General features: G+C 40.2%; 1 protein-coding gene across 2 annotated transcripts in view; it reads right to left on the reverse strand.

The window, feature by feature from the left end:
* The window catches only part of FRMD6 (FERM domain containing 6), an 88,418-nt gene extending 66,122 nt beyond the window's left edge, over positions 1-22,296 (reverse strand). For both annotated transcript variants that reach the window (XM_037832723.1, XM_037832721.1), the window contains exon 1: positions 22,192-22,296. The gene's annotated coding sequence lies outside the window, so the exon portion shown is untranslated. The remainder of the gene's footprint in view (positions 1-22,191) is intronic.
* Positions 22,297-23,335: the final 1,039 nt, after the last annotated feature.

A 23,335-nucleotide genomic window follows, 5' to 3' on the forward strand; every position in this document is an offset into this window, starting at 1 on the left:
TTTTTGTAAAAATTGAGAGGTGATTCTAAATCAGCCAAAACAATTTTGAAGAGAAACAAAACTGGAGGACTTACTACCTGATATTCAGACTTATTATAAAGGGTATAGTAATCAAGATGGTATGGTATTAGCTTAAGGATAGACATATAGGTGAACAGAATAAAGTATCTAGAAATAGAGCCACACCTATACATTGCCAAGGTGCCAAGGTAATTCAATGAGGAAATACACTGTCTTTTAAATAGGAGATAATGGAACAATTTGTTAGCCATATGGAAAAAATTTACCTCAACCCTTAGCTCATCCCTTATACAAAAATTAACTTGAAATGGATTATAGATCCAAATATAAAAACTACAGCTATAAAACTTATAGAAGAAAACTTCTAGGAGAAGATCTTTGTCACCTTGGATTTCTTAAAGCACAAAAAATACGAATCATAAAGGAAAAAAATTATAAACTGAACTTCAAAGTTAAAAATTCTACTCTTTGAAAGTCACTTATAAAAAGACAAGGCAAGCCTCAGACTGGGAAAAATATTTTAAAAACATATAACTGATTAAAGACTTAAATCCAAAATATATAAATAGCTCTTACAACTCGAAAAGACCAATAACCCTTTTAAAAATATGGCTGAAAGAACTGAGCAGTCACTTCATCAAAGAAGACAAACAAATGGCAAATAAGCACTTGAAATGATGCTCAACATTATTAGTCATTAGGGAAATGCAAGTCAAGTCACAGTGAAATACAACTACACACCCACTAGTGTGGCTATAATTAAAGAGACTGACAATACCAATTCTTGGTGAGAATTTGGAGCAACCAGAACTCTCATACACTGCTGGTATATAAGAATGTTAAATGATACAGCCACTTTGGGAAAAAACTTGATAGTTTCTTATAAAGTTAAACATATAATTACCATGCAACTCAAGATATCCCATTCCTAGATATTTACTCAAAAGAATTGAAAAACATGTCCACCAAAGCTTAAATATGCATGTTTAAGTGTCTTTATTTTTGATAGCCCCAAACTGGGGGGAAAAACCCAACAAATATCCATTAACAGGTGAATGAATAAACACATTGTGGCATATCCATACAACTGAATACTTCCCAACAATAAAAAGGAACTACTGATCTAGGCAACAAAGCAGATGAATCTCAAAAGTATTATGCTAAGTGAAAGAAGCCAGATACAAAAGGCACAAAAGACTATGTGCCTACTATTATTCTATTTATATGAAATTCTATAAAAGGCAAAACTAAAGATCAGTTGTCAGGGATGGAAGCTGGGAGAAGGGGACTGACTGCAAGGGGGCTGGAGAAAACCTTTTGGAACGATGAAAATGTTCCATATCTTGATTGTGCTTATACCATTATAGACATTTGTTAAAACTCATTAAATTGTCCATTTAAAATTTGTGAACTTTACTTTTACTGTTTGTAAATTATACCATAACTTAAAAAACATAACACAAAAAAATTAGTGAATCTGTATCTTCATTAAAGTGCCTTACTTGTTAAGTAATACTACTTCAAAACCCTTGTAGCAAAAAGCAGAGTAAATGTAAATATGACATAATACAAAAATTAGCTAAACTAACTTCAGAAAGTTTAAACTGGACCCTAGAAATAAATTGTAGGAAATCATGATGATTTGGAAAATGAGATTAAAATTTTAGAAGATACAAGGTTGGCCTTTTATAATTACAAAAGGTATCAGCTAGCAAGAATTCTGGAGAGACAAAAGAAAATTTCTTGTTTAAAAAAACAGCAACACAGAGTTTTAAATAGGTAGCATTTAGCTTGTCAGCTTTTAAAGGATAGGCCCATGCCATGTTCCTCTTTGAATTTCCCGTACAATGGCTGGCACATAAGTGATTGTTGAATAAAATGAACTGCAGATGTTCTCATACTAAATTTGATTTCATTTGCAAAGCCCATATGTGCATAAAATTTCCTACACCAAGACCCATGGTAGATACACTTCTATAAAGCATTAGCAGATCATTTGAGCCTTATACTCTTTATTCTGATTTTAAAACTACAAAAATTCAAAAGAGTAAATCAAGTAACTGTATTTAATGTCATATCCTTAAATGTATAGTGTGCATGCATTTCAAAACACTTTATTTTAATTTTCCTTTACTAAACAATCCTATAAATTAGTAGAGGATTTTTCAAGTTAACAGGAGCTCTACTTCCGAACAAAGGATTGATAGTGTGAAATTTTACACGTATCTTGATTTCTTCAAAAAAAATCCAATGGCCTGGACTTTTGTGACAAATTTAAACAAATGCATTATCATGGTAAGTAGAATATGTTTGAAAAGATGACCTCATATAGTTCAGACTGACACACAAAAAAATTCTCTATGACAAAATCAAAACGTAAGCTAACTAAGGAACACAAGTTAATATAGTATCTGACAAAAACTAGAATTGACTTAAAAAGGTATCAACAAGAACCCCAACAGTAAAGGAATAAAAATGTTGCACCATATTTTGCAAACACTAGAAATGTTTTATCAGCAGAGTGACTGTAGTGAGAAAAAAACAAGAGTATTCATGTTCTGGTTGTGTCACCAATGGTATCAGGTAAACATGTCAAATCATAAGAGTCATTTAACTTCCCCATCTGTAAAATACACAGACTACTACATCAAGGATCAGATAAAATAATCAAAGTAAAAATTCCTTTTAAAACTACAAAATGTCATACAGATATAAATTATTATTACAATGCTAGAAAATTTAGTTGAAGGAAATAGATGTTCACCTTTCTTTAATCAGTAAGAAAGAGATAAACAATATATACAAATAGTGGTTCTTAACTTTTGTTGGGTTCTGACCTTTGGGATAATCGGATGATTGCTAAGCATCCTAGACCTACAACGTATATCCATATGATATTTTGTATATAATTTTAGGGTTTCAGAGTCTCCCGCACACTCCCCCTCAGTCTAGGTTAAGCACCTCTGCTTCAGGCTGGCACATGTGTACTGTAACAATTCCTCTTGCTGACACCTATTAGTGGTGAATGAACATCTGGATAACTGTTTGCAATGTGACCTTGAAATGTCACTGTACAGGATATCAACATATACAAAGTAACTTTCAAATCCATTAATCGATTTTAGTCATCTCTTCCATTCTCTAACAATACTTTAAGATCCATGACCTCATTAAAATAACAGATATATATATCAACTTTTGAGCTGATTTATTATAATAACAAATTAATGGTAATTCAAGTTCATAATTATGATATATGGCTATATTTCCAGCCACATTTAGTCAGAAAACCTCATTAATTAAAATGCACATACATTTATGAAAAACTATTTTATTTTGTCTTTTAGCATTTAAAGGGATTGAAAGAATACCATTGGAATTAAGTTTTATGATTGCATATAATTGTTCTCATAATAATTGTGAGAATAAAAATATGCATATGGCTTACAATTTTTTTCCATCAGAAACTACTCAATGATACCTTGATATGTTTCTTTGAAGAAAATTTTCTATTTTAGAGTTACATTCCATTGGTAACCATCAAAACTCAATATCTATAGTCTTTTGAAAATTTAAACAACAAAATTTGTATTTTTCAACACCAACATTAAATCTGAATACATATCACCGTTATGGGAAGAGTTATTTTGATCACACATCAGACTTGGGAGATAAGCACATGGGTTTTCATAAACATATTTTTTAGTTTTTTAATGGGTCAAATAAAAACCCCTGACTTGCTGAAGACGTAAATACAGAAAGCTACTCACACAGTAACTTTATTAATATTGTCAAGAGGAAAAATATACATACATTCACACACAAAAAATTTAAGTAAAATAATTAAAATAGGAAGAAGAATCTCTATACATGATTTTAGTTACTTTCTTTTCTACTAGCCCTTTGATTCCAATATAGAACATGCTATATACAGAGATTTTTTCCCCCCTCTGCAATAATAGAGAACACATGGGTAGTCAGATAAAGCAAGAGCAGAAAACAATGGAATGTTAAGGAAATAGAAGTCAGGGGAACTGAAATCCACAGGTCTCGAAGGAGGTCAAGGCAATGGCAGACAAAATGTCAGGCACAGCAATATAAAAGTTTTATTTAGAAACAAACCCAGCCTTTGTCTGTCTATTGCCCTGGCGTGCACCCCTAATCTGAAAGAAAGGTAAGAGCAATATGAAACTCGTTCATAAGAAAATAGGATATCCATTATGATCTCATTCCTAGGCCATAGAACCAAGCACATCAACTCAAATGGCCAGAGGTCCATTTCATGTTAAAACTTTGCCTCCATCCACCTCCTCTTGGACAACTTAATTATCAGAATAGTCAACACTGCAGACCAGGTGTGGCGCTGAAGATAAAAAAAAAACCTGCAGCAATGGTTAAATAGGTGTTTTAAACAGATTAAGCTTGTGCCTTGGTCAGTCCCAGGAAAGCTGAGTAAGCTTGTGCATACTGTACCTTCATTATGCTCACAGAATACTCACAAAACAAAAAACCTCGCTCTTAACGGAGATTGGGAAGAAACTCCAAACTAAGGTATTTCAAAAGAGACCTTGCCTTCCTGCACTGGGATGCCAAAGATGATTTCTATCCACTCCATCCTATTGGTAATTTTAAAACCTCAACCTTTATAGTCTTAATTTAAGCAACAAAACTTTTTTTTTTTTTTTTCCAATGCCAACATTAACTTTGATAACACAGCACTGTTACGGGAAGAGTTATATTTTACTCGTATGTCAGACTTGGGAGACAGGTACACAGGTATTCATAAACACATTTCTTTTAGTTTTATATGGGTCAAACTCCTCCCTGACTTACTGAAAGTTCAAATCCAGATGATAGTTCTCTCATGTTATACAGATCAGAAAGCATAAAGCTGTAACACTGTTGGAAGAGCCAGCAGTGCTCTAAGGGCTGTGGAGAATTCAAGAAAGGCAGAAACGCAGCTTGCGTGTCTGGAAGCAGATTACTGTGTACCTGGGAAGGCATGATTATCTCTGTAATACAGACAGTAACATCAGACCAGAAAAAGATATAAATCAACAGTCACCACTGCAATATGCCTGCATGGGACTCAAGCACTAGAAAATGGAACGCAGTTGACCACTTAACCAGTCCACCTAGGCCCCCAAACAAAATTTCATACTCTTTCCTATCCTCTTGGCAATTGATAATATATTCAAAGTCTTCTCAACACTCTCTCTGAAAATAGAGTACACATTAAAATGCATTAATTTAGCTCCTACATCAATAATACACTGGTTATAAAACATTCTACAATCATTAAAGAGTTTCCTGAAAAGTAGTGGTCAGCAACATGAGTCTAGATGCAGAATCCATAAGCCAGTTATTAAATTTTGTTTTATGTTATAAACTAGACAACTTCAATTAGCTTTTCCTATTAGGTTTTATTCCAAAACAGAAATTCATTAAAGAAAGCAAACAATTTAGTAAATTACAAATCATCAGCTCAACATCCTTTTTTGCTGATTTATAATGAATGTGGACTCAGTAAATAAGTATCTGAGGTGAAAAAGATTATATATAATTAATTTCTTAATAATACCTGAAATTCTTAAAAACTATTCCCTGATTTAGTTTCCTTAATTTTCCTTAACATCACATTTGAAAATCTTGGGTTTATTTGAACTAAAACTTCCGTGAATATGTTAATTTTTTGAATCACCTTCTAAAATTATAAGTAATACGAGTTCCTCACCAGAGATTTCAGAAATGGCATCACTGCAGCTGATCTTTGCTTCAGTGTGACTCTGGACTATGCAAACATTAACTTTACCACTATATTTAGATGGGTTTAGTTAAGTACAGAATTCTATTTTCTTTGGAAAAAATACTTAAAACATTTCTGATTGTTGTGATAAAATATATGCAACCACACAAAATTCCACTCTATTTTTTGGCACACACATGTCACTAACTTTAGTGCTCAGGTTTTACATGACACCACACTGCTTCACTGCAAGATCAAACTGATAAACTATTAATATTTCAGTCATGGGCTTGGAAGTATTAAATAAAGGTACTATCCACTAGTGACTCTAGAGGGATTAAATAAGTTTATTTTTTATATCTTATTTTTGAAAGCCATAAGAAAAGTCCCCAATTTAAATATTTTTGAAATAATTACAGTTTCATAAAATAAAAGTTGTTTTGGAAGTTAGCTATACCTGAAACTTATAGCCCAATTTCCCTTTTTATCTTTTGCTTACTTATCTAAACAGAGTTCAACTCAGGTACCAAACAAAAGATAATAAATTCTAGAGCTATAAATTATAATTCTTTCTTTATCATTAACTCAATGACTACAGCCAATGGCAATTTTTTTTTTGAAAAACTAAAAAGAAAAAACACTTATTTTGTTACAGAATTTATGTCTTAAATTATTTATTTTGCAGGTTAAAATTTCACATTCAGAGCATTTTACGAACTGTTATGGAATATTTGAGTAAGTCAAGAAATTTAGAATTCAGTCATGTTATACTCTCTACCCTAGCCCTCACTCCCAGACTAGAGTGCCTTGTTATAAGCATATCCCTGCTTATCAGTAATATTTATCACAATTGAACAATTATGTACTCAGTTATTTAACATCTGCCTCTTTGGCTAAAAGGTAAAGGCTTCAGGACGGCAGGTACCATCATGCCTGTTAGGTGCACACTGAATCCTCAGGGTCTTCTGCATAGCATACATTCTACGTCAAATGAATGAACAAAACAGAATTAGTCATTAGAAAGTAGCACATCTAAAATAATAAAATGGTATGCAGCAATGATCCATTTTTCTGGAAATTTCATCCATCTACATAAAAGAATCAGGAAATTGGCAATAAAATATTTAGTGAATTAATATCCAAAAAGATTACTAAATGTTATTACAAAGCTCAGCTTGCTATTGCCGAGTTTGCAAGATCTCTTCTCATTATTCCTAATACATTAGCAGTTAATACTGCCCAAGACTCCACAGATTGGGTTGCAAAGTTAAGAGCTTTTCATAATGAGGCTCAAACATAAAAATCTAAAATGTATTGGTCTTGATTTGGTCAATGGTAAACCTCAAGACAGAAAACAAGCAGGGGTGTTGGAACCTACCATAGTTAAAGAGTTTGAAGTTTGCAACAGAAGCTGCAATTACTATTCTTCAAATTGATGATCTTATTAAATTATACCCAGAAAGTAAAGATGATAAACATGGAAGTTACAAAGATGCTGTTCATTCATGAGCCCGTGATGACTGATGTGATTTCTCTTTTATTTTAATGTTAGATGCAACTGTCTTGTACCTTGAGTATGCACATTAAAGTACAACAAGCTGTAAAAAAAAAAATTCACATAAGAAGGCACTATATGAGGAAGTAGATTTTATACAAGATTGATATTTTCTAATTCTTTTACACTATCATTATAATCAAAGCTTACCATCCACTGGATGCTAAACTGTCGCCATCATTATATCATCTACTGGAAGCAAAATCAAATAATAAAGCTAAAATACATTTGCTAGGCAGTAGAAAATTGTAAGAATTGATCCTTGCCCTTAAGAAACTTATAATACAGTGGGGTGCCGGTGGTGGAAAATAGATATAAAAAGATAACTTCACAAAGTAGCATGTGCTAGTTTCCAATTAAATAATTCAGGCAAAATGCAGCTGGGTTCTGTGGAAGGAGACACCAAAAGTGGAAACAGGGCATAGACTAGGGAGGTATGTGTGCACTCTAATAAAAGTCCAGAGTTGGCATAAGTATGGCAAGTTTAGAAAGAACAACAGGTAGAATAATTTTGCTAGATTTAAGGAACTTTGAGATGAACTGGAAAAATAAGTCTAGAGTATCTATAACACAAAGATAACAAACTCACGTGCCTACAGGAACAGGCAACACAGGAGTGAAGCCTGCAGGATAAAAAATGCCAATGGCCACCTGGTCTCAATATTGGGGGCAAATATTGCTACTGGAGACTGTGGTGGACTATAAGAGGACACACCCAAAATAAAGAGGGAGCAGTCATGTTACTGCAGCAGATCCTTGCCAGATCTTCCAATTTTTCAAGAAAAGGTGTAAAATTAGATTTTTAAAAAATGTAAACTCTATTTTTAAATGCTGGCAAATAAATGTTTTTGTGCTGTGTTAAATACAGGCTTACGACTCTCGTTTGGCACACTGAACTCCATGCTAAGAGTTCTGGACTTTATCTTGTAGTCACTGACTTAAGAAACTTAACATGCACTTCAAAATTTTCTTAGTTTTATACCTCTGCACACTCCAGTATTTACCATGTAAAGTACTCAGCACTGCCAAATTATTTCACATTGGCCTTGTGTGAGTTATTTCTGTTATGAACCAATTACACTCATTTAACTAACTGTAGAGTGACTTAAAAGTTTCAGCTGAAAAAACATTCAAAATGATTCTAATAAAACAGTGTTGACAGAGCAATACAGAAGAGAATGGTGACATTATGTGTATTTGCCACAATCCACTAAAAACACATATACGATCACTGGAGCTCCATTTCTCAGAAAACATATGCCATAATCCACTGCAAATGAATGCCCTTTCCAGCATTTTTTCTATAATTAGCAACTTTCTAAAGACTAATACTATTATTTCTTTTATTACTAAACAATGTGGAGAGCCGTCTCCCGGGACGGGCATAGCGCATGCGCTGTAAACCTGCTCCAAAGTCCCCCCCGCCCATCGAATGGTGCCAAGATGGCGCCCACATCCTGCTTCCGGCTTCTGATGTATGTAACCACCCGCTGTATTCACCAATCATGCTTGTGTGCGTGGCGTTAGCCCATTGGATACACGCAAGGTTTATAAGAAAGTTCCCGGGCAGAGCTCGGGGAGACAGCCCACAAGGAGCCGTACCTGACGGCCGCATCGAGGTTGTTCTCCCCCGAGGTGTCTCGCCCCGGGTGGAACCTGTAAAGATGATGATTGCCTAGTCCCATTAAAAGTTTATCTGCTTTACCACCGCGAGTCCTGAGTGATCACAAGTGCTCCGGGTAAGACGTTGTCCGCACCCTCTCTCCCCTTATTTCTCTGGTCCCCATCGCCGGCCGACCGAGGACTCGAGGCGGGGCGGAGAGGCGCCGGACAAGTGGTAGCCCGTACGGGGAACTCATTCGCGTTCCCCTCGACCCGACGGAGACGTGCTCCCGGGATTCGCGGTTTGACCTCCGCGACTGATCACCGCGAGAAGGTAAGCACCCCCTTTCCATACGAGGACTAGGGCCCGTGGGCGTTCAGGTAGCCCCGGGGACTCGGAAGAGCTCTCCGAGTGATTAAGAGATAGTGCCGACTGCAAGCATGGGGCAGTCTGGGAGTTCACCCCTATTAACCCCCTTAAAGACCCTTTTGAAACAGCGGGGTATCTCAATTAAGAGAAGTTCTCTCCAGCGATTTCTTGATGCCCTCCACGTCACAGTGGAAAGGCCCTGACCTGGTGCTCGGCTGGGCCGGAGGCTCTGTTTGTGTTTTTCCCCAGGAACCAGGACGTCAACCGGTGTGGGTTCCGGAAAGACTGGTGGGAACCGTGGCATCACCTGGGGAGGCCGGGGAGCAGCTGTCAGAAACGCCAACGAATATACGGCCTGGGCCATTGGACCAAGCCTCCGGCCTTCAGGGACTTGAGAACATTAGGAAATTGAAGCCTGTTAGTTTCGACCTTTCCACACTGGGCGAGACTGTAAAAAATCTGTGGGACCAAGTCACCTCTTGGTTCTCTTGGCCCAATTTGACTAATTGGATTCTCTTGATGGTGGGACCATTGGTGGGATTAGTCATTGTTAAATCTTTGCTAGAACGCCTGTTTCAAGCGCGGCAGTACCGTGTTACCACTATGATGGCTATGTCCTCCACCTTTGATACCCCCAACAGCGACCATTCTGATGGCCATACCCCATCCTGGCCGCCTCGGGCGGGGCACTCGGGAGCGAGGTTTGTAGCTAAGCGCGCAGCTGTGTCCCGGGTATAACGGGCGACGCCAGCAGTCATAATTTTTGTCTCAGGTAGATCCCTAAGGCAGAGTCATAGTTGTGGCCAGACTTGACTCTAGCCAATGCATAGGGACGCCTAGTGACGCCTCCGACTCTGGTTAATGCTATCCCTGCCCCCGCCTTTGTCCCCCAGTTGCAAGGCAAAGCACTGCAGGGAGAGTCATGTTGTTTCCAGCTCACGGACTCTCCTGTCTCCATATGAGGTGAGCATTCTGGTCGGTGCTAGAGGCTCCGCCGCTAAATGGCTGAGACCTAGTCCAGACTCCCCAAAGCACCGGAACAAATTGTGAGCCATCTGGGTTCACGGGAGCACACTCATCACTGGGGACACTGGGTCGATATAAATAATAAAGGGGGAGATGTGGAGAGCCGTCTCCCGGGACGGGCATAGCGCATGCGCTGTAAACCTGCTCCAAAGTCCCCCCGCCCATCGAATGGTGCCAAGATGGCGCCCACATCCTGCTTCCGGCTTCTGATGTATGTAACCACCCGCTGTATTCACCAATCATGCTTGTGTGCGTGGCGTTAGCCCATTGGATACACGCAAGGTTTATAAGAAAGTTCCCGGGCAGAGCTCGGGGAGACAGCCCACAAGGAGCCGTACCTGACGGCCGCATCGAGGTTGTTCTCCCCCGAGGTGTCTCGCCCCGGGTGGAACCTGTAAAGATGATGATTGCCTAGTCCCATTAAAAGTTTATCTGCTTTACCACCGCGAGTCCTGAGTGATCACAAGTGCTCCGGGTAAGACGTTGTCCGCACCCTCTCTCCCCTTATTTCTCTGGTCCCCATCGCCGGCCGACCGAGGACTCGAGGCGGGGCGGAGAGGCGCCGGACAAACAACACTCAATTACACGTAACAAAGTTTGAATTTCAACCAACCACTCTAAGCTTTAAACTATCCACAAAAATACTTAATATGCATTAAAGGCCTATGTGTTAGCATTTTAATAAACTTAGAGAAAGAAGGGATACTTAGTATCAGAAACTTACAGATTTGTTTTGATGATGGTATTACCAAAGTCAGCATTATAATTCCAAGGTGCATAATTATGACACAAAATACAGAACTATGACAATTGCTTAATCACATGCTTTGAAATAATAGTCACAACGAAAGTCTTTAAAAAACAGTGTTTCTATTAATTAATTTGCTCTGGTTATTGGGAACCGCTAACCTTGGCCATCCACTCTGAACAAAGTCTTCCAAGGCTATTGCGGCACTACAGGGTGTGGACTGGTAAGCTCAAACTTACCACCACTGCTGAAAAAGAACACTCAAAGCATGCATTTCACTGGAGCTCTGTTGTATCCTTTTTCACATAAGAGGATGAATAGGTTGAATTAAAGAATATTCTTTACTAGGGGGAAAAAAAAAACAGGTCAACACAATGTGAGAGTGCTGTAAATTATTTTCTGGGATACAGCTCTTATCCAAAATGATTTGATATAGAATAAAAAATTTACAAAACTGCATTAGAACTGTTTTTCATCCCAAAATACACATATTACAATCTACACACCAGAGCTTTACCAATAATAACTTGGAAAAAGCTCAAAAGCTCCCCAGTTCCTGTCTGACCTTGAAGAACCTCATGGGCCCAGCATTCCGATCTCTGAAACCCACCCCACATCCTATCGGATATATTAAAATATACTCACATCTCATATTAAATATTAATTATATAAGAAACTGAATTTAAAATAAGAACTATATTTCATAAACCTTTCATTCTCTCTTAAACTCACTCCAACCAGGTTTTTGTCTCCACACCTCCATTTTCATAGCTCTTAAGGTCATTAATGACCTCCAGCTTGCTAAATCCAATTGGCAATTCTCAGTCCCATCCCGAGGGACCTTTCAGCAATACTTGACACCACTGATTTGCTCTCTCTTCCTTGAGGCACTTTTTTATTTGACTTCAAGAACATTCTTGTATTTTAACCTCCTGTCCTTTCCGTTGTTCCTTCTCAGTCTTCTTTACTGGGTCCTTCGTACTAACTTACTCTCTAAAGTTTGAAGGTTCAGCCCAAGTTCATCATGACTATTAGAAAAATAACTCATAGTACATAGTAACATTGTAATGTTAACAGCATTAACAATATCTATTTTAATAATAACACTGTTACTTAGGATTACAGATACTTGAGTCCACAATGTTGGAAACATTTGCATAATTCTTTTGCTTAAAATACTTTCCTGTATTCTTTGTGAGACTTCTTCTCATCTTCACAAACTGTAGACACTGATATATCCCAAGTTTTGGTTCTGGACCTCTGTCTACATATACTCCCCAAGTGATCACATCCAAATTCTGTTGGCAACTTCCAAATTTGTATCTACAGCCTAGACTTCTTCCCTAAACTCCAGATTCCTATATCCAACGACCTACTCAATTTCTCTCCTTGGAAGTCTGCTAACTCAAACATACATTCAAACAGCTTCTGGTTGTCCTCCCCAAATCAACTCTTCCATCAGATCTCCATATCAGTTACTGGCAACTCCATAATTATGCAAAATGCCTTGGTGTTATCCTTACTTGGATCTCTCTCCCACCCATCAAATAGGTGGTCAGAAAATCCTATTAGTTCTACCTACAAAATAAGTCTTGACTATTTCTCACTACCTCATCTACTGCCTTGGCATCTTGCCAACAGCTGCTAACTTGTATCCCTGCTTCCAAGGACTACCCCCCCTCCCCTCCATTTTCTATCCTCAACACATTAGCCAGTGATTCTATTAAAATGCACTCAACTCCTCAGATCAAAACCCTCCAATGGTTCCCCATTTTACTCAGAGTAAAAGCCAAAGTCCTTAATATGGTCCACTAGGCCCTAAATGACCTGCTCCCCAAACTGCACTGACCTCATCTACTACTAGTTTTCTTCCTGCTCACTCTGATCCACCACTCTGGCCCTCTCACTGCTCCTGGAACACACCAGGCACACTTATACTACAGGCCTTTGCCTTTGCTAGTCCCTCTGCTGAAACACTCTTCCCCCTGGGATTTCTTGTATGCCTGCCTCCCTCCCCCACTCGTCCCTTCCTTCCTTCAACTTAGTTCTCAGTGAGACCTACTGTTCCGGTTTGCTAATGCTGCCTTTATGCAAAATGCCAGAAATGGACTGGTTTTTATAAAGAGGGTTTATTTGGTACAAATTTACAGTCCTAAGGCCATAAAAGTGTCCAAACTAAGGCATCACAAGAGGATACCTTCACTGAAGAATGGCCGATGGTATCCGGAACACCTCAGTCAGCTGGGAAGGCACGTGGTTGGCATCTGCTGTTCCTTTGCTCCCAGGTTGTGTTGAAAATAGCGTTTTCCAAAATGTCTCTGGGCTTGTCTCTCTTAGCTGCTCTTGGGGCATTTTGTCCTCTCTTAGCTTTTCTGGAGCAAACTCTGTGCTAGCATCTCAAAGCATCAGAAGCATCTGGGCCTAGTGCTCTTTTAAGCAGTCCAGTGAACTAATCAAGACCTACCCTGAATGGGCAGTATAAAATTTCCTTGGAAACATTCAATCAAGAGGTCACACCCTAATCAAAAAGATTAATAAGTCTGCCCCCACAAGACTGCATTAAATAATATGGCTTTCGGGGAGACATAATATATCCAAAGTGGCACACCTACCTTGACCACATAAATTTAAATTGCAATGTCCCCACCTCCTTCCACCCACACTCCTAAAGTCCCTTACCCTGCTGTACTTTTTTATTTTTCCTGACCTTCTGACACAGTATAAAATTTACTTAATTATGTTTATTGTTTGCCTCCTAACAGAATAGATGCTCCATGAAGACAGGTCTTTCTCTTTGTTTTGTTCACTGGGCCTAGAATAGTGCCTGGCACATAGCAGGCACTCAACAGATCATGCTGAATGAATGAATTTAATTAAACATTTAATGATTACAATTTATAGTTTTCTTTAAATTTTTGAGACTTTTACCAGATTCCAAACATTTTTGTTCTTCCTAGAAAATCTCCTTGGTACTTGAAGGACAGAAGGAACCCAGATCCAACACAAATCTGGTAGTCCCAGGGAAACTGTGGACATCCTACATTTAGCTCCCTAAAACCAGGGCTCCACTATTTAATACTTATCTAGAAACATCTAATACCTTTCTATACACATGTATTTTATTCCCCCAACTAGAAAAGAAACATTTTGACAGGACTTTCACAAAGTATTCAGCACAGTCCTGAACACTTTTATAAAAGCAGTAAAACTGTTTTTTTTGGTGGACTTAGTGAACATTTTTAAAGTGCTAAGTTTATTAAGGTCAGGATCTTCCACAAAGCTTAACAGGGTACAGGGTTATCTGGTGTAGCTCCTCCTTTAATGAACAGATCAGAATGATACATTATGATTATTCTGGAAGATCCTGCACCAGTTTGACTTAGCATGTAATTATGCTGTTTATATGTAAATGTGTCTTACTAATTTGCTTGAGTTTGTTTTTCTTAAACAAGCCCTTTGAAACTTTCAGACTACTAATTTTCTTTGAATGAATGGTTTAAAATCTTAAACCTGGAGCTTCCTAACAGAAAATAATAAAGGCATCTATCTGACTGACCTTCTATATACCGTATCAGTGGTGGAAGGCTGGAGTAAGGGGAATAAATAAACAACTGCCTCATACCAATAATAGTGGTGTTCTTTAAAAGGACCCACATGAAACTCTACAAGGTTCATGAGCAAAAGACATGGGCCACTGGTACCCTTTCAGTTTAAGAGTACTTTGCACAACATTAATCACCTAAAGAGAAGTAATTTTTTTTAACTTGCTTTTGGCATCTGGAAAGAAACAATTATCTGGCAGGCAGAAGCTGGGGGACTGAGACTGCTGGAAATTAGAAGAGAATTAGGAAAAATAATTCGATCAATTAGTGATCAGTGGGATAGGCCAGCTGTTCCTGGTGCAGCAACATAGATTGCCCAATATCTGTATCTGAGAACTAGGTTTTGTTGCCTGCTTAATACCTTCAAAACATAAAATATTATAAAATTCCACAAATCTCTTGTAAACAAAATCTCAGGGACATACAAGAAAACTTCTCTACATTGTTTCTTTCTGTCTTAAATAGTAATAGCTAACATTACTTGATTGTTTACTATGTGTCAAGAGACCATGCCAGTTGCTTTACATATACTATTTCATTTAATAATCAAAACAACCTTGTTAAGACAGTTGCTATTATTATTTCCATTTTACAGATGAGGAAAAAGAGATTCAGAGAATTAAGTGACTTCCCCAAGATTACACACTAGAGGGTAGTGGAGCCTGGATTCGTACCAAAGGTCTTATCTAAAAGGTCTCACTCTTATCACTAATACTTACTGTCTCTCTTCCACATTGTCTTCTCAAATGTATTATTTTCTGCAGTAATTTCACTGAGCAATTTGTCAGAGTTGTAGCCCTGGTCAACATATATTTTATCTTCTAATATTACATATGCTAAATTCTTGCTGTTACAAGCAGTATCTCATTCAAGCAGGATTATATTTTATTAAATGTTTGTAAAACTTCTGATATTTTACTTTTTCCTAACCTTTCTAATGAGCCTAAGTCGAAACTCTGAGCCTTTTCTTGACCCACAACAATGTCCTTTTTTTTATGCTAACATGAGAGAAAATATCTGTATCAACAATTTTCCTTTGCAAGCACTCTGTTTTATCTATGAAATGTCTCAGTGAAATTATAATCCTATGTTTACCATAACTGCTTCCTGGGGTCTGCCAGAGACTTCAGATAGAGAACCAAAGCTTCCATGGATATTTAAGAAAAGATAAGTGCATGGGAAGAAAAAGAGGGGGGAAAGTATGTGGAAAGTGGAGAGGCATAATGGCAGCAAGAAGCAAAAAAAAAAAAGAATCAGATAAACTACTCTGAAAATATTCAGAAAGCAGTCCTTTGAAATTAGGGTCCATCCTGGATCGTTTATGGATCAATGAAACAACGAGTCAAAGGGACCTCCAGATATCACCTACTTGGCACTTACAAACTCAAACCTCATCGAAGGGCCCTAGAAGTGAGGGAGAAGAGGGAGAAAAAGGGAAAAGAGAAGTCCCAAAGGCTCTGTATGGAACAGAGTCTAGAGCACTGTTGAGAACATAAAATTTTGTCTCACTGGGGTACAGACCCATTAGAACCATAGGACCCTTTTGTGAAAATTAGAAAAAGGTACCCATCCTCCAGGTCAAGGAGGCTCCAGGTCAAGAAGCCTCCCGGCAAACTCACTGTTTTGCCTGCAGAGTAGGAAGTGGGTTTCAGCCGTCATGCTCCCCACTTTGCAGGGCAAAACCTGCACAGCTGTAGGTGGTATCCCACATCTCACCTTCTCTTTTCCTAATAAGCAGATGGTAAAAGACTGAGAGTCAGAAGATTCTCCTCTTGGCACTGTCACTAGCTGTAAGACTGTGTATAAGTCAGTCAACATTTAGGGGCTGTCTCAGTCCCTCCATTTCTAAAAAATGATGCAGCTGGCTAAGATGCCACAAAAAGCCCCTCCCACCCCATTCTCCACTGAAATCTGGCAATATCTAGTTGGTTAATTGTAAACTGTCATTGAAACGTAGGATTCAGTGGGCTGAGTTGAGCTTTCAGTGGGGTCTTTTTTTTTTTTGATATTGCTTTATATCTCTTTTTCTGAAGTTATTTTTTCTCTTTTAATCTTAAGACTATACCACCATTTCAACCAAAACGTACGATTCTTCTAGACTCATCAAGAGGTCACACCTCAAGTAAGCCTCAAACTCACCAACAAAATGGATAAACTGGGTATATCCATTCACAGAAATAAAGGAAAAAGAACTGCTACCTGCATTAATTTGGATATTTTGCACATTACACAGAGCTAATACAAATAAATATTTGCAGTTCAAGAAGAGGTTAAAACTAACCCAAGATAACAGAAGTCAGAATAGTGTTTTCCCTTGGGGCAGGGATTGTGTCTGTAAGAAGCAATTTCTGGAGGGCTGGTATGTTCTATCTCTTGATTTGAATGCTGGATGCACAAATATGATCACTTTCCCCTGTATGCTTCAGATTTATGCACTTTTCTGGTTGCAATAATTCAATAATTCAATAACAAGTTAAAAGAAATAAAGCCACAGGGACCAAAAACAAGTCATCTACTGAAACCAGACAATGCAAGTGCTGCTACCTGTGGGGAGAAAATTAATTACATTTCATTTAATGTGACTCAGACACTGGGAAGCTAAGTGAGAAACTTCATTACATTTCCTACAATCTTCATCCAGAATTTGCTTTGTTTTTATAATGATTTCCTCTCTAAAATGAGACTGTGGCTATAAGTTAGTAAAAAATACTGCTTTTCTCTTTGTCTTCATTTACCAATAAAATAACACTGCCTAAATTTCTATAACATATATGTAGAAAGACCCTGCAAATGTAAAACTGTTGGAAAACATCTGAAAATACCCCAGGAGATTCAATTTGGAATACTAATGTATCTAAAAAGATACTTTTGGTTGGAACTGCCTCAATTATCATCACATTAATGCACTCACCTAGACAATGACCAAACCTTTAGTTTCTTGCAGTATAGACTAAACTCTGCTTTGTAAGGCCAAACAGGTGAGGAAAGGCATTAAGGAGAATACTGTCCTATACTGCCTTTTCCTTTTGCCTGTATTTGGTTCATCTGTGAATTTGTTTCAGTATCACATTTTTCTTCTCCTGAAGCAATACAACCACTGCCAGATCAGTGAATTTTCCCCCTTCCCAAAGTTCTGTAATCCTGCTTTGATCAATACAGTATACTGTATGATTGCTTCATTTGATGCATATAAAAAGTGATAGTACACAAACTTGCATCCGAAGTAATTACATCACTAAATCACTTAAGATAATAAGTTCAGATTGTTCACATTTACCCAAAACTTTATAACAACTTCAGCCATTATTGCTGCGGGGCCCCTTACCCCTACAGTATAGAGGGTGCATTATTAGTTTCCACCAAATGCTGGGGGGTGGGGGGTGGGGGCTAATTAAATATTTGTAGAATAGAGTTTAGGCAGATAATGTTTCCAGTATTCTACACAGGAAGTGTCTGGGGGTGGGAGGTATTAAGCATCCAGCCCTTGCACAGTATTTAACACCAAATCAGTGATTCAACACTAATGGAGATAGGGCTTCCAGGTTAAATATCAATTAGCAGCACTACTTCATGATGTGCACAGATGTCATAGGGCACCTTAACTCGAATCCTCTTTCCTCAGCTAAAAAGATCTTTTTCTTTAATTTTCACTTTTAAATAGAAAGTTGTATGTACTTCAGCCTTGTTTTAAAAAGTCATCCTTCTAAGTTTAAATTTGCCTTGCAATTCAGTGCTCAGTATTCCACTGCCTCCTTCCTCTCAAATTATCCCTTTAACTTGTTTCTACTTATTTTTATAGGCCCCCAAAGCCTCTTCCTCAGGATACTGCGGGATTCAAAAAATCCTCTCAACTACTCCCTATATCACACTTGAACCACAGAGGCCAACAATACCATTTTTCCTGTTTGGGTTTTATTAGGAAAGATACATTTTAACTAAAATTGCACCACTCAAATTCCTTCACCAAATCTTTCCTATTCCCCCCTTCAAGAATCAACTGCTTTATACACAATCACAAAGTAATCAAACTCCCCAAATGAATAATTATATGATTATGCACAAAAGACTTCCTAAGAACATAATCTTAAGTGTGCAGCAAACACCCTTTATAACTCTGGTGTTGGGAACACAGATTAAAAATATACTAGACTTTTCACATAAATTGTTGTTTTCTGTTGGAGGGAGGGGGGCAGGGAGTAGATGGAGGGATGAGGACCATCATGTAAAGACGAAGGATCGACCTGAAAGCAGGCAAACACAAACTAGATTATAGCAGTATTCTTTTGAAGATTATAAACACATTTAAAATGCTGCTGTTTCTTCTTTAAAAGAAGAAAGCTGGAATGGCATAAATGAAGGTCAAAGCTTCTATGCTTTGCCCATAAGGATACTGGATGTTTTATACTGGATGTTTATACCTCCTGCTTCCTCACATAAGAAAGAAATAGGCTCAGTCTCCCAAAAAGCAGCATTAATGAGGTTTATATTAATAAATAGTAGGAAAAACCCATCTCTACATAAATGCACAAAACTTTTTAAAGCAATATTAAAATGACTTTAGAGAATGCCCACGAAATTTAATTCTCAACTCAGAAAACCACCTCAGGAATAATTTGTGAATGCCATCTGGGATCCAGGCAGCCTCATCCACAAAAGGGAAAACTTGTTGAGATCATCCAAATTTAAAATTCACATACATTTTTACATCTGAACTGAATTAATCTTTTCTTGGTACTGGCTTTCATGTAGTATAATAATTGCTTGCAGGTGTTTTTTTTTTTTTTTTTTTTTAAACCCACAGCTTTAGAAATCAAAGTGTACATCATCCAAGTTGAAAATTACAAAGAATTCCTTTATCAAAAAATTTAGTTGTGAGACAGGGCTCATTTACATTAAACTCTGAACCTGACAGCTCAGTCAAAAACAATTGCTTGAAACTTTCAAGTATCTGCCACAAAAGGCTACACAGTCTATCATGTCAAAAGTTCTGAAAGCCAAAAGCTTTATAAGTGTAGTAAAACATGGAAACAAATTCCAGAACTAGAAAAAGCTCTACAACCTCACTCACCTAATTCAGGTAGCCCAGAAGAATGACAGTTTTTTAAGAACCTGTAGTTAAAAACTGTTACCTAGTACACTGTCATTTTGCTTTCAAAAGCAGTGTCTTCATCCTGACCCATATTGTTTTTAGATGTTTTCTCCTGCAAACCCAGGGGCATCTTAAATCTGGAGATTTAAATTATGTTTGAAGCTGGTAGCTTTCCCCCACTGCTCCCCAAAATGGAGGGGGTGGAAACAGAGAAAGATTTCCAGTCCCTTAAAATGTTCTGAGCACTCTAAGAAACTGCTGATTCTGTGGCCCATCAGTGTCTGATCTCAGGGATTCTTACAAGCATTTCAAAGAAGGGAAAATTAGTTCATATTACAGTCAGTCTGCTCTCTGGAGAAGATATCCCACAGATAACTTGATATTGGATTTCCCCTAGGGGACCTTTTTATCTAATAACCCTACCAAAGGTCCACTTTAATGAGAAATATGAATCTAATATGTTTACAAACATACTGAAAAAGCATTCAAATGTCAGCTGCCTCACATTGTGAAATATTTTCATTTTTAACTCAGTACTTTTCTTTCTCAAAACTACACTCAAAGGAAAATGTTTAGGTGCTACAAAGTTTTATACTACAAAGGACAACAGAAAAGCATCTGACTCTCCTCTGTTCTTCTCCCCTCCCCCACTCTCTATCCTGCAGGCAGTTTTAAGTCTTGGAGGCTGTTACAACTACTTTCTACAATAGGCTCATAATGATCTGGATTCTGAAAAACGTCTTACCCCTTAACATTGCAGAGCCTAAATTTATGCATTGCTCTAAGAAGAAACACACGAAAGTCAAAAAGTCTTTTTAATGACAGATACATTATGGAAAATTTCCCCCACAAAGTTTTGATGCTGTGAAATGTCAACTCCCTGAAATCACAGAAAGGAAATGACTTACATTCTTGGAAAATGAAGCCACTAGCAGCTTTCCCCAACAGCATTTTATAATCCCTAAACTACACCCTGTGGCAACGGAGTATTTCGTGCAAAACCTAAATTTAAAGAGATGCTTATAAAACCAGTAAACAAACATCGCAGGGTCCCAGAAGAGAAAGGAAGCAAGCATACATGGAAAATCCAGCAAAAGATACTTTTTCTCTACATTCAAAAGCGCTGGAGACTACAACTTCTCTAATTAAAAAAAAAACAGTTAATTCCAAAATGAGAAAGAGACAGAGAGAGACAGAGAGACAGAGACAGAGACAGAGAGACAGAGAGAGAGAGAGAGAGAGAGAGAGAGAGAAAGAGAACTGCTGGAGAGCAGAGGCTTGAAGTCAAAAGCAACTCGAAAATGAGAACCCTTTCTTAAGTTTTCCTTCCCCGCTGTGGGCAATGCATAGCTCCAGAAGGATATACTGGCAAAACAGATTTTAGCTTAAAACCGAAATGGATGTAAAAAAGTAAAAGAGCTAATACTTCTTTGACACTAGCTACACAACGGTCTGAAAATCTGTCAGTTTTCCTTTCAACTTTAAAATCTGCTTATTTTGACAGCTTTCCATCCATCCATACTTTAAGAAAACGCCCTTACCATTAGACTATGCCACCCTGGGTCTCGAGGAGCTGGGTAAATCCCTGTGGACCTCACATGGGTGGCCCCCAGCTGACCAGACCTGACAGTGCCCGGCCCGCCCCGAGGAGATGCTGGTGGTCTCCTCTGCCCAGGTCACGGCCTGCGCGCCGAACCTCCTCCAGGGACTCAAATTCTGCAGGCCGCGCCCCCGACTCACGTCCCACCCGGGTACCCTCCCCGGGCTGCCGAGCCCCAGATCAACCTCCGGCTCTTCCAACAAGATATTTTCGGGGACCATATAGGGCAGGCGCTGCGCTCCGATTTCTTCCCGCAGCGGGGCTGCCCGGCCCCGGCGCGCGCACAACAGGCGGCACGGCACAGCCCGCAGGAATGCGGGGCTCAGGTACTGGCCCCGACGCCCGTCACAGAGAGTAGCCCGCGAGGGTGCGACGGACAGGCGTCCCCAAAACAGGCTGCCGGAGATCCCCGGGGAACTCTGCGATCTGGAGGACCGGGAGCGGCGTACCGAGCCGGGGAGCGCAGCCCGGGCTGGCCTCCCGCCTTCGTCGCAGAGGCGGCCTGGGAGCTCCGCGCCTCCCCCGCTGCCCGGTTTGGCTGCCCCGGGGCCCCGTTCTCCCGCCCAGGCGTGGGCAAGCTCGGACCCGCGAAAAGGCTACCTCTCCACCCAGTGCCTAACGCCCAGAGGAGAGGGAGCGAGGACAAGGCGAAGAAGGACGCGGAGACAGGGACGCAGCTTTCGCCGGAGCTCGCGACTTCCAGACACCTTCCCTGGAGCCCCGTACCGCCGCCGCCGCCCGGCCGGTAGGGGGCACAGCGTGCGGTCGGGGTGCAATGGCCGGGCGAAGGGGCGGGCTGGAAGGCCCCTAGACGCCCGGTATTTGTTCGTACCTCACAGAATGTCCACAGCACCAGCGTCGAACTCTCGGTCTCTTCCTGCCGGCGCCGCGCCCGCCCCTCTCCTCTCAGCCCCTCGGCCTCGGCGGCAGGACCAGCACCGCGCGTCCGCCCCGCCCGCCGCCCCCGCCTCCCCGAGGCCCCGCCCCCGGCCCGCCCCGAGGTGGCGGCGGAGTCCGTGGAGCTAGAGCAGAGCGCCGGCGAGCAGCCGCACGTGGAGCGCCTCTCGGCCCCGCCCCGGGCCGAACCAAGTGGCCAGAGGAGGGATTTGGCCGTCGAGGCGAGAGAACGCGGGGGGGATCCTCCTCCTCCGGGTCGGTGGGACGTAGGCGCGTCTCTGAGACTCTGTAAGGTAGACAGTGAAGATCGCGGTTTTTTCCCGCGTACGAAAGAGTGAAAAACCAGGGGTACTGTGAGTTCTCGCCCTTCTGGCCAGATGGCTTCTTCCGCCGCCGGGCTCCTGCTCCCCTGGGACGCTCCCTGTGGCTCCTAGTCGAGCTGGCCGGGGGCGGCTGTCTGGCTTGAGGCCCGTTTTACTAATTCCGAGCGTCGTAGGGAGGTAACTTAGAGAAGAGGCGGCCCCCAGCGGAGGTGGCTTCGTGATTTCTCGCGTCCCTGTGGTTGTCCTGTCCCGCACCCACCTGCCCACCCACTACTTAGGACACCGCGCCCTCGCGGGTTATATACCGTGGAGGGGTCGCCGCTGAGGAAGCCAAGCCTCTCTTCCTAATTCTGCCTCTCCATTTTTTCAGGTACATACCGCCTCTGTGGTTTTAGTGCCCGTGATCCCTCCAGATATTTCATTTGCCCCCTCCCGGTGGTGGCCGGCGGGGGCGGAGGGTGATGCACAGGGACAGTGGAAGATGTTTTCATAGCACTGACAATCGTGTCAGGGGATAAATAGAGGTTTCTTTGCCACCTTCAGTTGTTGGCGTCCGGCGGGGAAGGGACAAGCTGCTCCTCTCCTGTCAGCCTGAGTCCACCAGGACCTGCCTGGCTCAACCTCCACCTGGCCCCCAGGCAGGACCCAGGAACACCAACCTCCTACACCTTCCTTTGATTTTGCTGACCCATTGACCCCGACCAGGGGCGTCAGAAACGCCCCACAGACTCCTTCAATAAAGGAGTGAGGGTGTAT

Source organism: Choloepus didactylus, chromosome 4, assembly GCF_015220235.1.
Source record: "Choloepus didactylus isolate mChoDid1 chromosome 4, mChoDid1.pri, whole genome shotgun sequence".
NCBI classification, from domain to species: Eukaryota; Metazoa; Chordata; class Mammalia; order Pilosa; family Megalonychidae; genus Choloepus; species Choloepus didactylus.